The sequence below is a fragment of the Odocoileus virginianus genome, chromosome 25 (genome assembly GCF_023699985.2).
Source record: "Odocoileus virginianus isolate 20LAN1187 ecotype Illinois chromosome 25, Ovbor_1.2, whole genome shotgun sequence".
In the NCBI taxonomy this organism is placed as follows: Eukaryota; Metazoa; Chordata; class Mammalia; order Artiodactyla; family Cervidae; genus Odocoileus; species Odocoileus virginianus.
The window spans coordinates 2,920,081-2,929,080 of NC_069698.1; positions in this window are offsets into that span (position 1 = coordinate 2,920,081).

Genomic DNA, 9,000 nt, shown 5'->3' on the forward strand with positions numbered 1-9,000 from the left:
CCAATAGTTCCAAATTAAACTTAAGTACTGGCTAAAATGCTTCGGAGGAAAAAGAAATTAGAATGAGTTCCTACGACTGCACAGACTCAGGGGGAGAGAGGCTGGCTTGCCACTTCAGAATTGGTATATTGCAGGTAAGCAAGTTACCTGGGGCTTGTTAAAATAGAATCTGATTCAGCAGGTCTGAGATGAGATCTGAGCTTCTACATTTTGAACAAACTGATGCTGCTGATGCTGCTGGTTCCTAACGATATTGTAAGTTGCAAGGAAATGAATGACCTCTAAATTCATTTACAACCTATAGTCCCTTGATTTTACTACCTAGCATGCTGAGAAACAGGCCGGAAATTTGCATTTGATATTAGCTTGAGTCATTCTGCTTGTCTCCGTGAAATTGTGCATTCTGGAATGCCAAGTCAAGCCATGCAAAAAAGGATTAAACACAGCTCCTTGCCTTCCAATTACCTCACCACACACTGTGAGTTAACAAGAGCAAGGAGAAAATAAGCACACGATTCTGAAAAGATTGGAGCTAGACTTGAGTTTAGTGATGAAAGATATGAAAGAAAGAACTGTGGGACTTAATCCTAGATTAGTTTTGTTTTGTTTAAGAATACAGTTTAGCTATGTGGAATCTAAAACAAAAGTCCAACATAAAAACGGAGCAGAAAAATGTTACTAGGGGCTGGAGGTCGGGAGAAACAGGGAGAAGGTGGTAAGCAGGTATGAACGTTTATTATACAGCTATAGGATGAGTAAGTTCTAAGCATCTAATGTATAACATGATGGCTATAGTTGGTAATACTGTTTTGCACAATTGGTATTTGCTAAGAGGGTAGAACTTCAATGTTCACACACACAAAACAGAACTGTGTGAAGTGATGGCTGTGTTAACTGAATGGGGGGATTCTTTCACAATGTATGCCCATATCAAATCACCACAATGTACACGCTATTTATTTGTTTATTTTTATTTGGCTGTTCTGGGTCTTCGGTGTGGTGTGCGGGCTCTTGGTTGCGATGCGTGGATTTTCTCAGGTTGTGGCTGGCGGGCTGCTCTCGTTGCGGAGCACGGGCTCTAGGGCATGTGTGCGCAGAAGTTGTGGCATTCGGGCTCTCTAGCTGGGGTACGCGCGTGCACTTTAAAAATCATGCAGTTTTGTATGTCAGTTATACCTCAATAAAGCTGACATTTAAAAATGAATCATCTAGTATTACCAATCAAGATAAAAATTAATCCCACTGTTCTGTTCAGTTCCGTTCCATTCAGTTACTCAGTTGTGTCTGACTCTTTGTGACCCCGTGAACCGCAGCACACCAAACCTTCCTATCCATCACCAACCCCCCGAGTCCACCCAAACCCATGTCCATTGAGTCAGTGATGCCATCCAACCATCTCATCCTCTGTCATCCCCTTCTCCTCCTGCCCTCAATCTTTCCCAGCGTAAGGATCTTTTTAAATGAGTCAGCTCTTCGCATCAGGTGGCCAAAGTATTAGAGTTTCAGCTTCAACATCAGTCCTTCCAATGAATATTCAGGACTGATTTCCCTTAGGATGGACTGGTTGGATCTCCTTGCAGTCCAAGGGACTCTCAAGAGTCTTCTCCAACACCACAGTTCAAACGCATCAATTCTTCGGCGCTCAGCTTTCTTTATAGTCCAACTCTCACATCCATACATGACTGCTGGAAAAACCATGGCCTTGACTAGACGGACCTTTGTTGGCAAAGTAATGTCTCTGCTTTTTAATATGCTGTCTAGGTTGGTCATAACTTTTCTTTCAAGGAGCAAGCGTCTTTTAATTTCATGGCTGCAATCACCATCTGCAGTGATTTTGAAGCCCAAAAATAAAAAGTCAGCCACTGTTTCCACTGTTTCTCTATCTATTTGCCATGAAGTGATGGGATTAGATGCCTTGATCTTAGTTTTCTGAATTTTGAGACTGCATCATCATATAATTCCCATGAAGCTACATGTGAACAAAATATTTTCTCAAATCATTTTCCCCTCATGGTTCCTTTTAGACCTTGAGATCTTATACAAAATACTTAATTTGCACTATGTTAAAAATATTGAAGAGCCACAAACTTTTTTAAGAAACAGTTATATATTTTTGGCTGTGCTGGTTCTTCACACTGCTTGGACTTTTCTTTAGTTGTAATGAGTGGGGACCACTGTCCAGCTGCAAGGCACTGGCTTCTCATTGCTGTGACTTCTCTGGTTGAGGAGCGTGGGCTCTAGGGTACGCAGGCTTCAGCAGTTGTGGCTCCCGGGTTCTGGAGCACCGACTCACTGACTCCTAGCGCTGGCCGGCAGATTCTTTACCACTGAGGCACCTGCGAAGCCCCGTATTTACACCATGGAAATCGGTGAACACTCCCCAGAAATGCTTTTCTTCCTGGTGAGCCAGTGTAGCGGCGTATCTAGACAAATGTAAGTGTGTGTTCTAGTAGCCGGACTAGACAATTTCTCCTAGGAAGGGGAAATTGAGAGGAGGACTGGGGACATGGAACCCTCCATCACCCTGTTTGTTGAGAAATTTTAGAGGCGTGTTCTCCCTCTAGTTTTCGCAGTAAATATTAAGTACATGCCTGTGACTCCTTAATTTGTGAAACACAAAGATCCTGACCTTCATATTATTCAGTCTGGTGCCAAACATAGTATTTTGAATTTTCAGACCTTGGCTCAATTCCAAAGAGCTTCTGGTAGAATGAGAATGAGCAAGCCCATTAGGAAGAGAATAAGAAAAGATAAGGAGTCTAAACACTGAAAATAATTTTCTTTTAATTTAAACTCTAACATCTGCTATGCCTAAGGCAAGATAAGATTTCCAATAAAAATTACTGTTATATTTACTCCAGTCACATAGAAGGCTCCCAACAAACTTCACATCATGATTTTCATCTCCACCATCAACACAGCAGCAACAACAGCAATCTCATTTATTGAGCAGTTACGCTAAGCCAGGCCCTAGCGATTGGATCACTATTTTATTAAGTGGTTACCATGCGCCACGCTTGTGCTAAATTAGTGGCTCATGGTTTTCCTGGTCTCACGACCCCCTCACACTCTTAGAAATTGTTTTAGGCCTCAAAGAAAATTCGATTATGTGAGGTATAGCCATTGATATTTACTATATTAGAAAGTTAAACTGGAATATTTAAAAATGTGTATTCATTTATTCTCTTACCAGTAATAATATAAACCATTACATGTTAACATAAAACATATCTTTATGTGAACAACTATTTTCTCAAAGCAAAAAATGTTAGTTAGAAGAGTGTTATTGTTTTATAATTTTGCAAATGTCTTCAATAAAAGGCAGCTGGACTTTCTCATGTCTGCTTCTGCATTCTATCTATTACAATATCTCTCACCATGTAGATTCTGGAAAATTCCATTCTGCACTCATTTGAGAATATGAGAATTAAAAACATAAATAATGTCTTAGTGTTTTTGTTTTGTTTCGTCTCACCCTCTCTTCCCCTCTCGCCATGTCCATAAACCTATGTCTCAGTGTTTTTAATAACATAGTTTTGACATCAGGACTGCCCCCTTCCCGAGTCCTTAGATCACAGTTTAAAAACTTCTGGAACTGGGAGAATGGAGTACAATCCCTCCTACCCTCACAGAACTCACATGGCAGGACTAAGTCTCTCATCCACCTGTTTGAGCGCATCACAGCCTCATCCCTATGAAATGTCTGCTCTATTGCTTCCATGTCTCACCCGAGAAAACTGAGGCCCAGAGAAGAGGTTCTACTGGCAGGGTTCACAGTGGCAGCCTCATACCCAATCTCGAGATGATACTCGTGTCTACTGCACAGCCTGCGTCCTAAGCCTTGACAGAGAGTGAAGTTCTCACCCACTTCAAAGTTTCGCCTAGGTTGGGAAGTTTAATCATCTTTTGAAGAGATCCTTTACGAAGCAACTTCCACTCCAGTGTATTCTGTCGCAGCTGAAAATGACATCCCAAGGCAGGCCTTTCTTTTTTGGAAAGATAAAGTGCCTGAGATGGCTGATAGGCTCTGAGAAGACTATGGAAGTGACAGAGAAGAATCTGTATGGAAGACCTACCAGGAAACTGCAGTCTTTGAACCAAGCCCAGCTGTACTGAGAGTAAAAAAAACCAAAAAGGTCTGTTGTTTCCAGCCAGTCAGGAGAGTGAGCTGCTGTGTTCCACAGGATTCTCTGCTTGCCCAAAAATTCATTCCTGCTGCAGACATTTGGTGGCACAGGACAGTAGCTTTTCTCTACTCCGATCAGACAGTAGATCTGGGTGCTACCTAACGTTGTACTTATGAGTCATTGTCAGATACCCGGGGATAAACAGAAAATAACGTGTAACATCATCATCATTTCCTGAAAAAACTCCTCAGGAGTTTTATAAATGAAACTAAAAATCTCTAATTTATACCAGCTCAGTACCATGCATATGAGCTTCTTAGGTATAACTACCATAGAATTCTTTAAAGAATTGCAAGGTCTGGAAAGAAGTCCAAAGATGACCTGGCTTTTCTTCAACATTCAGATAGTGCAGTAGAAAGAGCAGAATCTGTGGAGTCCTAGAGATGAGGGTTTAACTGCAGGACTTGCCAGTGACTATGTGTATGGTTAAGTAAGTGAGCTTCCAAGCTTCAAGTTTTCCATCTGCAGATTGGGGCGGACAAAGTCGTCCTCACAGGAGCATCGTGAGTCTTGAATGAGACGCCAATGGAAGGGCATGGCCTAATTCCTTGCATCCAAAGACAGATGCTAGAAAGGTGTGACTTCCCTTTTCCCTAAGTACAGTGATAACGTAGCTTATCATCCCAAAGGAAGCACTTTTGGGTACAAAGAGAGGCTCAGTTAATGATTATAGCTGAACAACTGACATAAACTGGGGCCATCCCAGGCAAATCAGGGGCATGATCACTCTTCCTCCAATAAAATCTTCTGGAAGGTAGGTGTGCTTGTTGGCACTTCAACAGTTTATAAAATGTCAGTATAGTGCTTTTTTCTTCTTCACTAATAAATTAATAAGCTTTATTTTTAGTATAGTTTTAGATTTACAGAAAATTGAGGAGACAGTACCTAGAGTTCCCATGTACTGCACCCCTACACATACGATTTCCCCTATTAATATCTGGCATTAGTATGGTACATTTGTTACAAGTAATGAACCCATATTTAGACATTTTTATTAAAGTACATGACTTACACTAAAGCTTGTTCTGTAATGAGTATTCTATGAGTTTTGACAGTGTCATGAATCTACCATCACTGTAACATACAGAATTTTTTCACCTTCTAAAAATCCCCTGCACTTTACCTATTTTTCCCTCCCTATTTATCACCCCAATCCTTTGGCAACCATTAATCTGTTTATTCTCTCTAGCTTTGCATTTTCTGAAAGGTGGTGTAGTTGGAGTCATACGATATGTACTGTTTTCACACCAGCTTCTTTAACTTAGTTGTATCCATGTAAGGTTTTTCCATGCCTTTTAATGGCTAGATAGCTTGCATCTTTTTATTGCTAAATAATATTGCACTATGGATGTACCATCGTTTATTTATTCACCTGTTGAAGGTTATCTTGGTTGCTTCCTGTTTTGGGCCATTATGAATAATGATGCTATAAATATTTATATGCAGGTTTTTGTGTGAATGTAAGTTTTCAACTTAACTGGGTAAATGCCTAGGAGTGTGATTACTGGATCCTATGATAAGACTGTGTGTAAACTTTGTAATGGTATGGTAATACCATTTTGTATTACCAGCAGTGAATGACTTTCCATTGCTCTGCATTATTGCCACATTAGATATGGGCAGTTTTGAAATTCTTTTTGTTTCTCTCAACTCATCAGTAATTCATGTAAGCCTCCATATACAAACAGAATTTCCTTAATTATGTAAGTCGTTTTGTGCATATGTTAAAGTAATTTAATAATTTTTTCTAATTTGGGTCCCCTAAAATGCATCAAATATGATTAATCTAAAGAGACAGTCTTAACCATCAACAATAAGGAAGAAGGTCATGATTATTTTTGGTCAGATAAAGAATTTACATAAAGAGAGTATTTTCTATTAAACTATTATAAAAAAATTTTTTAAACTGGAAGGTAATATAACCTATGATTATTAATATTTAAATTGCCATGTATTCAAAAGTAATCACTGAAGAAATGAGAGACAAAAAGAGGTGAGGGAAGCATTTTGCAATTTACCAAATACCATGGGTTTTTTGACTATTTACTTATTTGATGTCTGTTTTGCTTTTTTCCAGAGTAGTACTATCTTTTTCACATAAAAATCTTCATTAAGAAAAAAGTCCATAAATTCCAAATATAGCAGCTGTGTTTGTACATAATATGATTTGAATATAAAGGACAATGAAATGAGAATGGACCATGAAATTAAATGTTTTTAAAATCAAACGCAGCATCTCCTGACCTCATGAACCTATGAGATTTTCCTCCTGCCATCAGCCTCTTCTGAAGGCTGCATTGCCCACGTCACCCACATTTGAAACTTTGGTGTCATCTTTGACTCTTTCCTGTTTCTCACCATTAGTTATAAGCCATCATCACATCGCAGTGTTTTGCTTTCTTTATGCCATTGTACACTTGGAGCAAATGAGAAAAAGACAGCTGGACTACCATGCCAAGTGTAATTTTACATGGCACTGATAGACTGGAACATACAAAACTTCATCTTTAAAGGTTTTTAAGAAATTATTATAGCAGTTAGCTTTTACATAACCTATCTTCTTTTAAGTTTTCAAGAAAATCTTAAGAAGGCAGTCCAGTATGCTTCCGAAATCGTTCACAGTTGCTTAGGGAAAGAAGAAAATTATCTCCATGGTCAATTATTATAATATGCCTTACTTGGTGGAATAAAGAGATTTTCCACTAACACTTTTGCATTCTTTCATGTATCAGGTTAATCAGCTAAAACCTCGGAAGAAAGGACAAAACTCACTTCTCAGCCTCCCATTAGGCCCTCCTGCAAATCATCTCCTCTGACAATGACCAGCGGCGGTGTCTTCCCGGATGCGGAGCTAATCAAGCTACGCCTCCATAGAAAACCCTTCAGTGGCTCTCATTACAGCAAGATGAAATCTGAAAAGATCTTGGCGATTTGCCTGTGACTCATTTTTCCCCGGCCTCTCTCGTCCTTGGCCGGTTCTCCAAGAGCACTGCTGTCTCTCGGCAGTGATCTGCGGCGACCCTGATGTCTCTTGCGCGGGTCAGAAGGCCCAACCCCTGACTGCCACCCCACAGTCTCCTTACGGATCTTCAAGACTTAATCTAGGAGGCATTTTTCTCTAACGCTTACCTCAATGACCAAAGCTGAGTTTACTCATTTAAAAATAATTGATTCAGTGCATCATTCATGCGGCTTTGGGGTTGGGGTTGGTGCTCTCACCAGTTAGATCAAATTCTTTTCTCAGTATCGTACAATAGTGTCAGGGAAATGGGTGGAGGGATTTTCATAGAATAAAGAAATGCATAGAAATGAATAAATTTAAGTGAATAAATAATTAAGAGGATTTCATATGGTGCTACAAAAAATAATAAGAAAAGGCAAGAGATTAAGGGAAAGTAAAGTGCAGTACTGTGGTAGGCAGAACTATGAGACCCTAAGATGGCCACATGGTAATCCTCGAGATCTGTGAGTATATTATCTTCCATGGCAAAAGGGATGTTGCAGATGTGTTAAGATTAAGAATCTTGATCTGGGGAGGTTATGCTGGCTGGCTTAAAACTCTACACTCAAAAAACTAAGATCATGGCTTTTCGTCCCATCACTTCATGGTAAATAGATGAGGAAACAATGGAAAGAGTGACAGACTTTATTTTCCTGGGCTCCAAAATCACTGCAGATGATGACTGCAGCCATGAAATTAAAAGACACTTCCTCCTTGGAAGAAAAGTTATGACCAACCTAGATAGCATATTAAAAAGCAGAGACATTACTTTGCCAACAAAGGTCCATCTAGTCAAAGCTGTGGTTTTTCCAGTGGTCATGGATATGAGAGTTGGACTGTGAAGAAAGCTGAGTGCTGAAGAATTGATGAGTTGGAACTGTGGTGTTGGAGAAGACTCTTGAGAGTCCCTTGGACTGCAAGGAGATCCAATCAGTCCATCCTAAAGGAGATCAGTCCTGGGTGTTCATTGGAAGGACTGATGCTGAAGCTGAAACTCCAATACTTTGGCCACCTGATGCGAAGAACTGACTCCTCAGAAAAGACCCTGATGCTAGGAAAGATTGAAGGCAGGAGGAGAAGGGGATGATACAGGACGAGTTGGTTGGATGGCATCACCAACTCAATGGTTTTGAGTTTGAGCAAGCTCTGGGAGATGGGGAAGGACAGGGAAGTCTGGCATGCTGCAGTCCATAGGGTCGCAAAGAGTCAGACACACCTGAGCCACTGAACAGCAACAACGACAATGCTGGGTTAGTCATGTGGGTTGAATCTAATCACAAGTCCTTACAACAGGAGAACACTTCCTAGCTCTGGTCAGGCAGAGGGAGAGAGAGAAGTGATGGGAGTGGGGAGGGAGAGGGAGAAGTGATGGGAGTGGGGAGGGAGAGAGAGCAGTGATGGGGGGTGGGGAGGGAGAGAGAGAAGTGATGCTGGAGGAGGGAAGAGAGAGAGAAAGAGGAAGGGAGAGAGAATGAATGGTGGTAGACAAAGGGGCCAAAGATGCAATATTGCTGGTTTTGACGATGCAGGAAAGGGACTATGAACCAAGGATTTCCTAGAATCTGGGAAAGACAAGGAAACAGATTCTCACCAAGATTGTTCTGAAAGAAACACAGCCCTGCTGACATGAGAGATGAGATGGGTGATCCTGTGAGATGATCCTGTGAGATGGGTGTTGGACTTCTGACCGGCTGAGCTGTAAGATTCTAAATTCATACTTTTGAATCCTCTCTGTTTGTGGTGTTTTGTGACATGGCAGGAGTAAACTAATGCAGTGAGCTACTTACACCTGTTGGCCCGGGATGCTTTCAC